Source organism: Dermacentor andersoni, chromosome 3 (assembly GCF_023375885.2).
Source record: "Dermacentor andersoni chromosome 3, qqDerAnde1_hic_scaffold, whole genome shotgun sequence".
Taxonomy (NCBI): domain Eukaryota; kingdom Metazoa; phylum Arthropoda; class Arachnida; order Ixodida; family Ixodidae; genus Dermacentor; species Dermacentor andersoni.
Genome location: NC_092816.1, coordinates 51,283,889 through 51,298,579, shown reverse-complemented (window position 1 = coordinate 51,298,579; position 14,691 = coordinate 51,283,889). Strand labels below are relative to the sequence as shown.

The 14,691-nt window shown below is 47.9% G+C and overlaps 1 long non-coding RNA gene across 1 annotated transcript in view; it reads right to left on the bottom strand.

The window, feature by feature from the left end:
- LOC129387824 (uncharacterized) overlaps positions 1-13,773 on the bottom strand; it is a 28,034-nt gene extending 14,261 nt beyond the window's left edge. The window contains exon 1 of the long non-coding RNA XR_011892993.1: positions 13,706-13,773. This is a non-coding gene — a long non-coding RNA (uncharacterized lncRNA). The remainder of the gene's footprint in view (positions 1-13,705) is intronic.
- Between the last annotated feature and the right edge of the window lie 918 nt (positions 13,774-14,691).

Here is a 14,691-nt window from a genome sequence, read left to right as displayed (position 1 = left end):
GGGCTGGGTTGGTCGTTTTTGTCTGCGCATTTCCGCATTCGGGGCTCCACACTATCCTGGTTCACCAACTACCATAGCACAAAATGCGAGCAACTTCGTGTATCCACAGAATTCGGTATATCAATCCCTACTCGACAAGCAAATCTTCACCACATTGCCAATGGAGCCAGGTTTATAGTGACTGCTTCAAAACATGGTTCACCAGTTACCATAGCACAAAGTGCGAGCAACTTCGTTTATCTACAGAATTCGGTATTCCAATAACTTACTCGATGGAAACCACGGAGCATCATCGCCAATGGAGCCAGGCTTACACAGACTGCTTCCAAACCACACGTTCCAAAGCCCCCGAACGTGGTCTGGATAGTATGCAAATTTCGTCTTCATATATAATTTGACCAATTACCGTAGCACAAAATGCGAGCAACTTCGTTTATCTACAGAATTCGGTATTGCAATAACTTACTCGATGGAAACTTTGGGGCATCATCGCTATCCTGGTCCACCAACTACCATAGCACAAAATGCGAGCAACTTCGTGTATCCACAGAATTCGGTATTCCAATACCTACTCGACAAACAAGTCTTCACCACATTCCCAATGGAGCCAGGTTTATAGTGACTGTTTCAAAACCTGGTTCACCAATTACCATAGGACAAGATCTGAGCAACTTCATTTATCTACAGAATTCGGCATTCCAATAACTTCCTCACGGGAACATCCCCTGCAGCATCGCCAATGGAGCCAAACTTATGCAGACTGCTACCAAACGACACGTTCCAAAGCCCCCGAACCTGGTCTGGGTAGTATCTAAATTTGGTGCTCATATATAATTTGCGTTATTAAAAACATCTATATAGTATTGTAAAGAAAATAAATTTGTGTGTTACCTGACATCCTTTAATATAACCACTTCAAAAGGAAGGCAGATATGTCTGAAACTAAATGTTTTGCCGGAAAACATATATCAGTAAGTCAGCATAAAGGGGTCGCTTTCTGAAACCTCACATAACGAAAACGTAATGCCTTGGTTACCTTATAATACCATTAGACAATTTCTGCATAGCGTATGTGGCATCACGTCAAACGTTAAAGTATACCAGGGCCACACTGCGCATGCCAGGCAAGTTATGACAGCTTTGCGCATATTTGCGCATTCACGGGATATTACTTGTGTTCTAATGAACTCCGCTTGGCACTTCTAGGTCTTAGAGTTCACGGATACATGCGAGTCGTTGTCTGATTTTGTTCGCTGTTTGCGCTGTAGTAATTGTCAGCATACACCAACTACCGTAATTCACAGTTTTCCTAACCGTAATTAGCTATGGCCAAAAGAGAAGCATTCTTTACGCGTTACTTAACAGCCACCTCTACAACAGCTTTACGTTTCGGTATTTGTTGCAACTTAAATTTTACTTTCGCAAATCCGGAGGATGCATTTCTTCACAGGCATAAATACATAAAGAGGTCTCATACTCAAAAGACCGAACGCGAGACCGTCTATTACTACGTACTTCATAAAAAAAGTATACGTGCAATCAACACCATCAGGTATATTCAGAATAGCTAGTATCGTACAATAAAAACAACTTATGCAACTTATACGCATACAATTTAAGTTATAAATGATCAACTATCAATTCGACAAATATAAACGCAAATGGTGAACGCCTTTGGAATTTCCACCACGTCAATGCAACTAGGTACATCGTGTCCGTCACATCCCTCCCTCCTCCGCCTCCCTTTCATTAATCTTTTTCCCTTCTTGGTTGGCTGGGATAGCCGCGTCCGACACACGTGCCAGCTTTCTTTATGGCGAGTTTACACACTGTCCAGATCTCTACAATACTCATCCAACTTTTCTTGTTTCTATCTCTAGAGCGAATGACGGGAAAAACCAAGAAGGAGCACCTCAGGAGCGCGTTACGTGCCATATACTAGAACTGCGCACACAAATATTAAGGGGGGTGGGACATTTGGACATTTGGACATCCCGCCCTGGAACCGTGCATGGCTCCAACCCCAACACGACGTCGTTGTCATACCGTGGTCGTCATTCTTCGTCATCGTTTCATCGGCTTCACGACACTGTTATCATTACTTCGCTGCATCTGTTACATCTCCCGTTGTTTTCTTATCTTTTAGGCCCTTACCCCATTCCCTTTTGCACAGTAGCCAACTGGGCAACTCCTCTGGTTAACCTCTCTGCCTTTGGTAGCGTTTCTTTAAAGCCATTGCGCAACGATCAGCAAGACCTTCGGCTTAATAAATCTGAATGTGTTTCACTGCAACCTACTAGATACAATAAGGATAGCATCTGCCGCGACTATTCGCGATAGCAAAATATTTTTATTTTTTTATTTCTTCTCTTTTTCGCTATGCCACTGCGGCAGACAACATGCATTCCTTCCTGGTTGTTCGTGAATGTATACTTTTGAGGCTCGAGGTGGAGTTAGGGCATGGAATCCACGTTGCCCAAAGACGATTAAGTCCAATAGGAAAATGAAGGAAAAGCGGTTTATTTGACATTAGTTACATGACTGCAACTACGAAAGCCCACTCCATGAAGAAGGATGTTAATCTTCCGAGTATGTCCTGTAGGTAATTGAAGGAAAACGAGTTTATTTGACATTAGTTATACGACTGCAACTACCGAAGCCCATGGTTCCATGCAAACACCATGTTAATCGTCCGACTTCACATCAGGAGGCATAGGACCCACTGCACGAAAAATCTCATTTTAATGCCGTTACCTTCCCTAGGCGACTCGACTACGGAATCTGATGAATGTATCGCAGCCAATCACAATCGTCAAATCGGTTGCGATACCATACCCATGCTATCGCAACAATCTGCAGCACCCCAACTGCGAAGCATCCCCCCGTCCGATCATATGGAATATGTGGCAGAATAGCGCCCTTTCAATCCAAAGTCGGCGCAGTTGGGGGGGGGGGGGAGGAGGGTGCCTTTTGTAGACCAATCAGCAGACGGTGTCAAAGCTGCGCTGACTTGTTGGTTGGCACTGATGTATGGCGGGGGGGGGGGGGTTGCTGCTTTGGCCGTGCTGAGACGTAGCAATACACAGATGTTAATGGCCAGCGAATCTGCCTTTATCAACTTAATATGATAATGCATGGCCGCAATTTTTCCGAAGAGTCGCGAGTTTTCCCTCCATCCTCTTTCCTTCGTTGTCACATCACCGCCATTCTTCCGCCGTTTTCCTGCTGTAGCTGCCGATGCGGTGGCGTATCTTCACCATATCGCCGGCATGTTACATCCGTCGACATTGCGCCGTCGTGAAAGTCGACGTCATTTTATCGCAGTCGTTCTATGGCCGTAATTTTTTGTCTTAGTGATTCAGCTGCAATGTATTCGTCGTTACGGTACCGTCGTCATTCCGTTGCGCTCATTGCGTCATACTCGCCGCAGCTTCCCACAACTGGCCACGACGACGGCACGAGGATGACGGTATGACGACGGCTGCGCAGTTGTTCTCGACGGCGGCGGAGGTTGACGCTGTCATGCTGCCGCGGCTGCTTGTGTGGGTGCCGTCACTGAGTTGGCTTTCAAACTTACTTAACATTTGTTATAAAAGAAAACATGCCTTGCGTATACTTCACTGTAAGATAGAATGACTTCTTGCGGGGTTGCTTTCTTCCCCACTAATCTGTAATTGGTGCTTCTCCCGTCGCTTTACACCGCATTCACGTTGGAGGTAATCGAGGAAATCCTACGGCTGCGGCAGTGAAAGCTGGTGGTATTGTTCAGCAATGCCGCCTTCGTCGGAGTCCCTAAGCGAATCTATGGCCATGGCGTCGGTGACAACGCACAGGCGGCATCAGGTGGTGAATTTTCATAATAGCTGCTAAGAGACGCTTAGCACTTGTGAACAATGCGAAAAGTCGCTTATGCCGCTTCGGTTTGACTTAGCAGTTCGTATATTTGGCATGCATGTGCGAAATATTCTTCAAGCTAAGCTCGTACTGGCTCAGGAGTAGCGTTGTCGTGGCAACGCATGAAAGGCCTGTTGCTCCTAGAGCAGATCAGCTGCGGGAACGGACGCATTCTTGAATCTACAGCTGCGCCGGCACGGGAGCGTGAGTCATTACCAAGTATTCCAGGTGCATAGGCGCGCGCATCCAATCAGAGCCGTTTTGCTTCCGCCGGGAAGGAAAAGGGCGGGAAATGATTTCTCGCGTGCTGCGCCGCTTCGTTTCCGTTCAATTCACTCTCGGAAATTGGATGACGCGGCCAAAAGTTGTGCGTTCTCCCGAAGAACGGACAAGCTTCGACGAGTGGCAGCGAGTATTCGCCCGTGAAAGGGCTTGCCGTCGGTTCGCCGCGCGAGCCGTTATACCGAGATACCAAGATGAGGAAGCGTGAGGCCGAAGCAATCTGACACCGTTACCTGTGGATTACTTAACCGTGACGAAGGTCATGTGCCCACTGGTCAAGCTTCGTTTACCGCCATTTCCCAGTAGGGGAAGGGTCGGTCGTTTTTGTCTGCGCATTTCCGCATTCGGGACTCCACACTGTCCTGGTTCACCAAGTACCATAGCACAATATGCGAGCAGCTTTATGTATCCACAAAATTCGGTATTCCAATAACTGCTCGACTAATTTACAAATCAAAGCAGTGCTAATGGACCCAGGTTTATAGACTGCTACCACATGACATCTTCAAAAGGCCTGCACACAGGACAAGCTTCGCTTACCCCCATTTTCCGGTAGGGGAAGGGTTGGTCGCTTTCGTCTGCGCATTTCCGCATTCGGGACTACACACTATCCTGGTTCACGAACTACCATAGCACAATATGCGAGCAACCTTATGTATCCACAAATTTCGGTATTCCAATAACTGCTCGACTAATTTACAAATCAAAGCAGTGCTAATGAACCCAGGTTTATACAGACTGCTACCACATGACATCTTCAAAAGGCCCGCACACAGGACAAGCTTCGCTTACCCCCATTTTCCGGTAGGGGAAGGGTTGGTCGTTTTTGTCTGTGAATTTGCGCATTCGAGTTCTTCACCGTCCTGGTTCACCAACTACCATAGCACAAAATGGGAGCTGCTTCGTATATCCACAGATCATGGCATTCCAATAAGTATTCAGCGTGAACATTACCATATACTGCCAATGGAGCCGGGTTTATGGGCACTGCTACCAAATGACATCTCGAAAAGCCACCAAAAATGGTCAGGGTAGTCCACAAGTTTCGTCTTAATATATAATTTGCTTTGTAAAAAACACCAACGTTCCTACGCGCTGAAATATATTTTCAACATTCCTTCACATCCTTTAAAAGAACCACTCCACAAGAAAGGCAAATATGCCTGATACATGTTTCGCCCCAAAACATGTATGGGTAGGTCAGCATAAGGGGGCCACTTGCTGAAACCGCATGTAACAAAACATTATTGCCTTCGCTCCCTAGTAAAATACCATTACACACTTTTAGCATACCGTAAGTGGCATCACGCTAAACGTTAAAGTATAGCGGGGCCAAACTGCGCACGCGCAGAAATCGATAGCAACTTTGCGTATAGCGTGCCTCCGCTGTTTTCAGAATTTAGCGCGAGACGCTAACGTTCGCAAAGCACGGACGCTAGGAAATGGCGGCACTCATGGCGGCACTCATGGTTCCCGCTTCACCGTGAATTCTCGTGATGGTACGCACTCACTCTCGTTGATCGCCAGTAACTATTGAAATGAGCTTTCACTTCCTTTAAGCTCACCTGAAAGCGTAGTTATGAACGCATAGCACATTCAATTTATGAGATCGTTCAGCGTCCTTAGGCCTTGCGAGACGCGTCCGCATAACAACAACAGAAAGGTTGCCAATGGATTGTCTTGGCTTCGATATGTTTGTCATCAGGCACCAGACGGCGCCCTGTCTTTTAACCTAACGCCCCTTAAGTGTGATTGAGCCTAATGTAGTAAGGCGACAAACGCTATTCTAAACTGGTCTGCTATCAATAAATGCTGCTTTGACTACTCTTAACTAGATGGCGAGCTAATCAGCTTAAGAGCTTACTTATAGCATACTTGAAAGTATGCTATTACTTGCTGACCTCCTGAAGACCACTGTTGGTCTGTGGCTAGTCTATTGCCAGGAATGCGTATTATACTTGTGGTATACATATGTATTTGTTCACATTACCACATTGGTCAGAGCAGCTGTTGAACCTCAGCATGGCCCGTGTTGTTGAGAAGAGAGGCGAGCTATGGTCCACCATTCCCTCAAGAGATATTTACTGCGCTCTATCGGTGCCCTGGTGCAGAGGCCGCTAAAGACTGTCACTAGGATTATCCAAGCGTTGAGCAAGGGCACCGCATTTTGGACGCCCCACACAAGCATCGACCAAGGGCAACGACGGATGAAGAGGACGGGCTTGTGGTAGCTGCTTTCGCGGAGAACCCGTTTCAGTCTGCGACGGAGGTGTGGGAGCTCCTGGATTGTTAGCGTATGGCGATGCCTCAGGGCTGCTTGTCCGCGAAGTTCTGTGGTCATTCGAAATTCCGTGCTCACTGCTTCGAACAAGGCGTCACGATTGCGATTTGCCGAAGCGCACGTCTCGTGGATTTCCGATGACTGGCGTCGAGTATTCTTCTCGGACCGGCGAACGCGTCTAATGCGTCTAAAGGAACGCGTGCGCGCGCGGCGAGCGAGAGGGACACGGTAAGAACTTTTTCTATGCGGACTTTATTTTGCGTGAAGGACTGAATTTAAAATGATTTCTGTGCAGTTGACGAGCCAGTCAGTGTCGTCAGTCAGACAGTTGACGAGCCAGTCAGTGTCGAGCCAGTCAGACACGTGTCGAAGCACCGGCGTCGACACGTGTCGACGCGGTGTCACTGCGTGGTCTCGAGCCTCTGCGCCGCATGGAGGGCGCCCTTAATTAGCAGAGCGAAATTCGCTGTAGCGAAATCTTGGACGGCATGCTCGTCTCTTACGCCCACACCGCTTTCCCGGATGGTGATTTTGTGTTCCTGCACAGCCTTGCGTGCTTGCACACTGCGAAGGCAGAGAAAGAGCACCTAAAGACTAGTAGGGTCCATCTGCTCCGCTGACCGGCCAAGGGCGATAACATGAACACCTGCGAAAATGTGTGGGGGTGCATAAAAGCAGCCATGTTGCGGCACCATATTTACTCGGCGACTGCTGAGAGCTGTGGGTAGAGAGTGAGAGAGAGAAGGGAAGACGGAAAGGCAGGGAGGTTAACCAGACTGAGTGCAGTTTGCTACCCTACACGTGGGGAGGGGAATGGGCAGTGAAAGAGCGAGAGAGGGAAGTTAGGTGTAGGATGTCTATAGTCGGGCACTCAAGTCTGTTGCCCTCAGGTAGCGAAAAAGCGCTCGAACTGCTTTCTGGGCTAATGAACTGTGAGGCCAGGCTCCCAAGATCTTCGCTTCCGTAAATGGTCTGTCATCCAGTCTATTTAAGGCACACAGGAGAGTCTCACGTTGATTTGGTTGCCAAGGGTTGGAGCGTCAAAGAGCAAATAATAAATGAGTGCTTGCCGTCTACTCTTCACTACCGTCTAGAATGGCAGCATCGGTTGCTGCAAAGGGGAATATCACAAAATATTAGCGAAATTCAAAAAGCGAATAATTGCTGTTTAAAGGTGTTACTTCTCTAAGCGTTTCAATATCTTGTGAAAAGTACAACAAAAAGGTCGGACGTGTGTATTCCTTAGCCTGTTTCCTGCGTTGTGTTACTAAAAGAACCCGGGAAAAACAAAAGGAAATCTAGGTAACGAGTTCCAGGTAATTAGCGTAACGCCATGAATGAGGAACACATTATTTAAACTGCAAACATCTCGATTTTGCTTACAGCGATAATTCGGTCACCGCTGAGGAAACAAAAAAATAGCTAGCAGACGAAAAGCGAGCGCTCCGATGACGTGTTTGCGCGCGAAGGGAAGCTAATCTCGCGGCGCATGCGCACAGACATTGTGAGGCGCCGCTTAACTGCGGTGGTCGTATCGAAAGCCACGCGCTCCCGTGTTCACGATCAAAAAGATTGCGACTGCACAAATAGGCGACGCGTTTGACTCGCACATAAGGTTTCGACGATCGTCGACGGTGCTCGCCTCTATTGTTGTCTTTAAGCGTGACTTGCTTTGGCGGGCGCAGCAGCGCCCAGTAAAAATTTAGTTTCGTGATTCAAAAATTTGCTTCTGTGTTCTTCACCGTCATTACAACGTGACAGTATTATCGCTTACATCTTTGCAGCCGTACTGCCTGTGCGCGTACGCCTGTCGTTTGTGTTCTTCTTCTCGAGTCCTGGTCTTCTGCGCCCTGCCTTTACTACTTGAAGCATGAGCCAACTAGCCCAAGCAAGAGTTTTACTTGAACACCAAGCCGCCGCGGCGGCTTCGTGGCCACGGACTTGCGCTGCTAATCGCCAGAACGCGGGATCAAACCCTCGACGGGGTGGACGCATTTTGATGGAGACGAACTGCAAAGGCGCCCATGTCTCGTGCATTAGTTCCATGTTAAAGATCTCCTGGCGATCAAAATGAATGCGGAGTCCTCCACTAAGTCGTGCCTCGTAATCAAACGCTTCTTTTGGCATGCAATACCCCACAGTTATATTCAGCACTAACACGACGCTTCGAGTGCACCGCGCGTCGCAAATACATCATACTTCAGCTCTTTTCCAACAATACGAAACAAATTGGCTCAAGTAGAAAATAGTCCTGATAATGTAAAGCGTTGTACATATTACGTTAACTGGAGAGTGTTGGAGAGTTGCCGGGAAGCGTGGGCAGCAGATCTTGGAAAGCCATCGCTTTCCATTGTTAAATGTGAAGCTTAAGCATCCTGCGAATTTTAGGTTCGCGGGGGTGAAAATTTGCACAATCTTGCTTCTGCGGTGGTGGCTCTGGACAGCGCCGACTGTTCTTAGTGAAGCACGAAAGAGGAGTGCCACTGCAGTACAGGCACCATACATCGCTCGATTCGACGGTGCCATTACGTTGTGAAGCTCATTCGGCAGTCCATCATGAGATGGGTTCTACCACAATTTTTAATAGAAGCTCTCTTTACGAGCCATGCTGGATTTTCCTGACCGTGGCTGCCACTGCTGCTGCTATAGCGGCTGCTCGTGCGTTATCGCCGAAAGCTCATACTCGGCTGCGGTGCGGCGGTGCCATTTTGGAACGATGGTTTAGACTCCTTCGCCCGCAGGAGTAAAAGGTAGATGGGGGAAGCTGGCCCGCGAATGCAGGTCGTTGACCGCAGGTGGATAGGACGAGGTGTAGGCGACGCGGAGAGCCGCGGTGCGACGAGAGAGAGAGCACACCAGGAGAGATGGCCTCCCGTTGCGTATGCGCTGCACCCATTGGCAATCGCGTGGAATGTCCCATCTGCGCCTCGAAGGAGAGTATGGGTACTCCTTACAAATGGCGCAGCAGGTGAGCTTGCCTGATTCAACCCCTATAACGCTGGCTGCGTTCAAACGAACATTGAAATGCAGATCTATTCGTTGGGGGCATCCTTGAGCCAGATGAGCTGTGGGTGAACACTGCCTGGTAAGCATCGTTGTGTATATATTCCGATCGGGCACGTTGAATCTGCGGTTATTACTTTATTGGAAACAACCGCTTATTAAATTAGGGGGTTTTACGTTCCAAAACCACTTTCTGATTATGAGGCACGCCGTAGTGGAGGACTCCGGAAATTTCGACCACCTGGGGTTCTTTAAGGCGCACCTAAATCTAAGTACACGGGTGTTTTCGCATTTCGCCCCCATCGGAATGCGGCCGCCGTGGCCGGAAACAACCGCTTGAAGAAGACGCCAACGTTCTTCTCGCGCATACTTATAGGAATTATGCGCAGTCAGATAAGTACCTAGCAAAACACACCGAATTCCAATAACGCAATAGTCAGATAAGTAAAGGAGCAAGTTCGTTATCTAAAAGGGCCAGTCGTGGCTGGCGCACGAACATGTTTCCGCTTTTTTCTTTTTTTTAATATACAGTGCATCCATTAAGTGCCTCGCTATCACATCTTTGTTACGGGACGTTACCTCTGTACGAATGAACTGCGCTTGGCACTTGTGGGTGTTACATTTCACGGGAAGAATGCGAGTGGTTGTCCGATTTTGTTCGTTGTTTGTGCTGTAGTAATTGTCAACCTATCAAATATAGCAATTCACCATTCTCCTAAGCATAAGTTGCCACTGCCAAAGGAGAAGCTTTCTGCACGCGTTACTTAACAGCCACCTCTGAAACATCTTTAAGTTAAAATTTATTTTTAAATTTCAATTTCATTTTCGTCAATCAGAAGCATGCACCTTGTAAAAAGCCCCCCAAAAGAAGGAGGTCTAATAGTGAAACGACTGAACACGAGACATCCTATTATTACGTACATCAAAGAAAAATAAATGTGCAATGAATAGCATGAGCTAACTCACAGCAGCTAATATCGTACAATAAAGAACAACTTCTACAACGTATACTCATACAACTTAAGTTATAGAAGGTGAACTACCTATTCAACGAATATATACGCAAATGGTCAACGCCTTTGGAATCTCCTCCACGTCAATGAAGCTGTGGACACCAGGCACGGAGGGAGGTGCATCGTGTCTGTCACTCCCCCCCCCCCCCCTCCCCTCTGCCTCCCCATTATTAATCTTTGTCCCTCCTTGGCTAGTTGGGATAGCCGAGTCCAACATACATGCCAGCTTCCTTTATGACGAGATTACACACAGTCCAGATGTCTTCAATACTCATCCAACTTTTCTTGTTTCAACAGCACAAATAAAAAGAACAATCGAGAAGGAGCACTTGGTGAGTGTCTTATGTGCCCTACACTGGAAACGCGCACCGAAATATTAAGGGATGTGGGAGGGGGAGGGGCCGGGACATCCGGACATACCGTACTGGAACCGCGCATGGCTCCACTCCGAACACGACGGCCTTGTCATGCCGTCGTCGTCATTTCATCGGCTTCATGACACTGTTATCATTAATTCGTTGTACCTTTTAAATCTCCTCTTGTCTTCTTATCTTTTCGGCCCTTACCCCATTTCCTTCCGCAGAGTACAACTGGACACCTCATCTGGTTAGCCTCTGTGCTATTCGTAGAGTTTCTTTCAAGGCCATTGCGCAACGAGCAGCGTAAGACTTTCGCCCTAATAAATCTGAATGTTTTTCATCTAAGCATACTAGATAGCATCTGCCGCGACCATTCGCACTAGCGAAAAGATATTTCTTCTTGGACCCGTCAGCAGTCGGTGTCAGTGCTGCGTTGAGTTCTTGGTAGGCACTGATGGATGGGTGCAGGTTGACTCGAGGCGAACGTCTAATTATAGCCTTTGGTTGTGTTGAGAGGTAACAATACCCTGACGTCACGGGCCAACGAATCGGTCCTTATGAACTTGATATGATAATGCATGGCCACAATTTTTGCGAAGGGTCGCGAGTTTTCTCTCTCCATCCTCTTTTCTTCGTGGTCATGTCATCGCCATTCTTCCGCCGTATTGCCGCTGTAGCTGCCAATGCTGTGGCGTATCATCACCACTGCGGCGGCATGTTCCGACCGTCGACAATTCGCCCTCATCAGAGTCACCGTCATTTTATCGTAGTCGTTCTATGGCCGTCATTTTGTTGTAGTGATTAAATTGTCGTCATGCCTTCGTCATCACGCTGTCGTCATTCGGTTGCGGTCATTGCGTCATCCTCGTTGCAGCTTCCCACAACTGGGCACGACGACGGGATGAGGATGACGGTATGACGACGACTGCGCAGGAGTACTCGACGGCGGTGGAAGTTCGCACTTCGATGCTGCCACGGTAGCTTGTGTGGGAGCTGCCAAGTTGGTTTTCAAACTTATTTACTATTTGTTATAAAATAAAACTTACTTTGCATATACCTGACTGTAATGTAGAATGACTTTTGTTGGGAGGTTGTTTCTTTCCCCACTAATCTGCAATTTCCGCTTCTCCCGTTGCCTTTCACCAAATTCACGTTGGAGGCAATCTAGGAGATTCTGCGGCTGCGGCAGTGAAAGCTGGTGGCATTGTTCTGCAATGCCGCCTTCGTAGGAGCCCCTAAGCGACAGTATGGCCATGGCGTCAGTGACAACGCGCAGGTGGCGTCAGGTGGGGAATCGTTATCATAGGTACTGAGAGACGCTTAGTACTTATGAACAATGCGAAAAGTCGCTTATACAGCTTCGTTTTGACGTAGCTGTTCGTCTGTTTGGCATACATGTGAGAAATATATTTCAAGCGAAACTTGTATCGGTTGACGAGTGTCGTTGTCCTGGTCTCGCAAAAGAGTTAAGTTGCTCCTAGAGCACGGCAGCTGCGGGAAAGTGCATATTCGTGAGTTGACAGCTGTGCCGGCACCGCACTGTGAGTCATTACCAAGTTTTCCAGCTGCATAGGCGCGTGCATCCAATCAGAGCAGTTTCGCTTCCGCCGGGGAGGAAAAAGGCAGAAAATGGGTTCTCGCGCACTGCGCCGGCTTCGTTTCCGTTAAGTTCAGTCTCGGACAGCGGATGGGATGGCCACAAATTGTGCGTTCTCCCGAAGACGGAGAAGCTTCGACGAGCAGCGGCGACAATTCGCCCGTGGAAGGGCACGGCGATAGAGCCGCTAGAGCCGCTCGTGCCCAAGCAATTCGACAGCAACGAGAAGATCCCGAGATAGGGAGCGTGAGGCCGAAGCAATCCGGCATCGTTACCTGTGGATTACTTAACCGTGACGAAGGTCAGGTGCACACAGGACAAGCTTCGGGTAGACCCATTTTCCGGTAGGGGCAGGGTTGGTCGTTTTTGTCTGCGCATTTCCGCACTCGGGTCCCCACACTATCCTGGTTCACCAACTACTATAGCAGACAATGCGCGAAATTTCGTGCATCCGCAGAATTCGGCATTCCAGTATCGACTCACCACCGAAGGATTCCAACCGTTGCCAATGGAGCCAGGTTTATAGAGACTGCTACCAAAGGACTTGTTTGAAAGCTCCCGTACGTGTTCTGGATAGCCAGCAAATTTCGTCTTTATATATAATTTCCATTATAAGACACACCAATATACAGAATCCGGTTTTCCAATATCGATCAACACGCTACGGTTTTCGGTATTGCCAATGGAGCCAGATTAATAGAGACTGCTACCAAAGGACTTGTTTAAAAGCTCCCGTACGTGTACTGGATAGCCTGCAAATTTCGTCTTTATATATAATTTCCATTATAAGACACACCAACATACTAATCTAAGGAAGATACATTTTAGATATTCCTTCACAACCTTTAAAATAACCACTTCACAAGCAAGGAAAGTATGCCTAAAATAACATGTTTCTCCTCAATATATCCAATGGCAGGTCAGCATAAGGGGGTTCGCTTGCTGAAACCGCATGTAACGAAAACGTAATGTCTTGGCTTCCTAGTAATACCATTAGACAGCTTCAGCATAGCGTAAGCGGCATCATGTTAAACGCTAAAATATAGCGAGCCCACACTGCGCACGCGCAGAAAGCCATAGCTTTGCGCGTAGCGTGCCTTCGCTATTTTCGGAATTTAGTCGGCGCTCGCAAAGCACGGACGCAAAGAAGTAGCCTTGTCAAACGTGGCGGCATCCACCTCTCTCGCTTGAGCATGACTTTTCGTGACGGCTACGCGCTCACTCTCGTTCCGCGCCAGTAATCATTGAAATGAGCTCTCACTTCCTCTAAGCTCACCTGAAAATCTGAAAGATCGTTCGGCGATTCTGGCGTCCTCAGGCCTGGCGAGACGCGTCCGCATAACAACAGAATGATTGCTAATGGAGTGTCTTGGCTTCGATACGTCTGTCACCATGCACGAGAAGAGGATTAATGTGGATTAAGGTGAATTACAGTAGGCTTTTCACGGTTTGCGCATTCGCGTTTCTTAAGCTATGGCTAAGAACATGTAGGATTTTTTTTTATCCGGTGAATGCATTTCAGCGGCTAACAAACGTTAAAGGTTATCGCTCTGGGCAAGACGCTCATTTTCGTACCAGAAGCTTCTCGAATTTTATCCATGGTTCTATCTGTTACCTATGTTGTCGACGAGCTTCGAGTAATCAAATTATTTGGGCTACGGGAATACTGGTCTGCATTCTAGACCTTACCCGAGCACCAACGATTACGCCAGAAGGTTCATTGAGCCATATAAAAATAGGCGACGCGTTTGATTCGCACATCAGGTTTCGACGATCGTCGTTGGTGTTCGCCGCTGTTGTTGTCTTTAAGTGTGACTTGCTTTTGCGGGCACAGCCGCGCCAAATAAAAAGTTAGTTGTGCGATTCAAATATTTGGTTCTCCATGGGTTCTTCACCGTCACTACAACGTGACAGTATTAGCACTTACATCTTTGCAGCCGTAGCACCGATGCGCTTTACTATGTGGTTGTTGTCTAGAGAAAAGAAACCGTCACTCGATTATCGTGGGTCACGTCGGCAGATGGCACCGTCGTCGCGCCGCCCAAACCGCGATCGGAGCTAAATTTATCCTCTCGTTTGGTGTTCACAGCGCATAGGATAGTACGATGTTTGTCGATTCGAGCGGAAGTGGTCCCGTTTGGGCAAGCTCACTCAGCCGTAGAATCCATGAAAATGCAACCCATGCTCATCAGGAGTCGGACGGGTTACAAATCTGTAATTGATTTCAGAAATGTGACGCTTGGTCGGCTCTGGCGCCCCCGC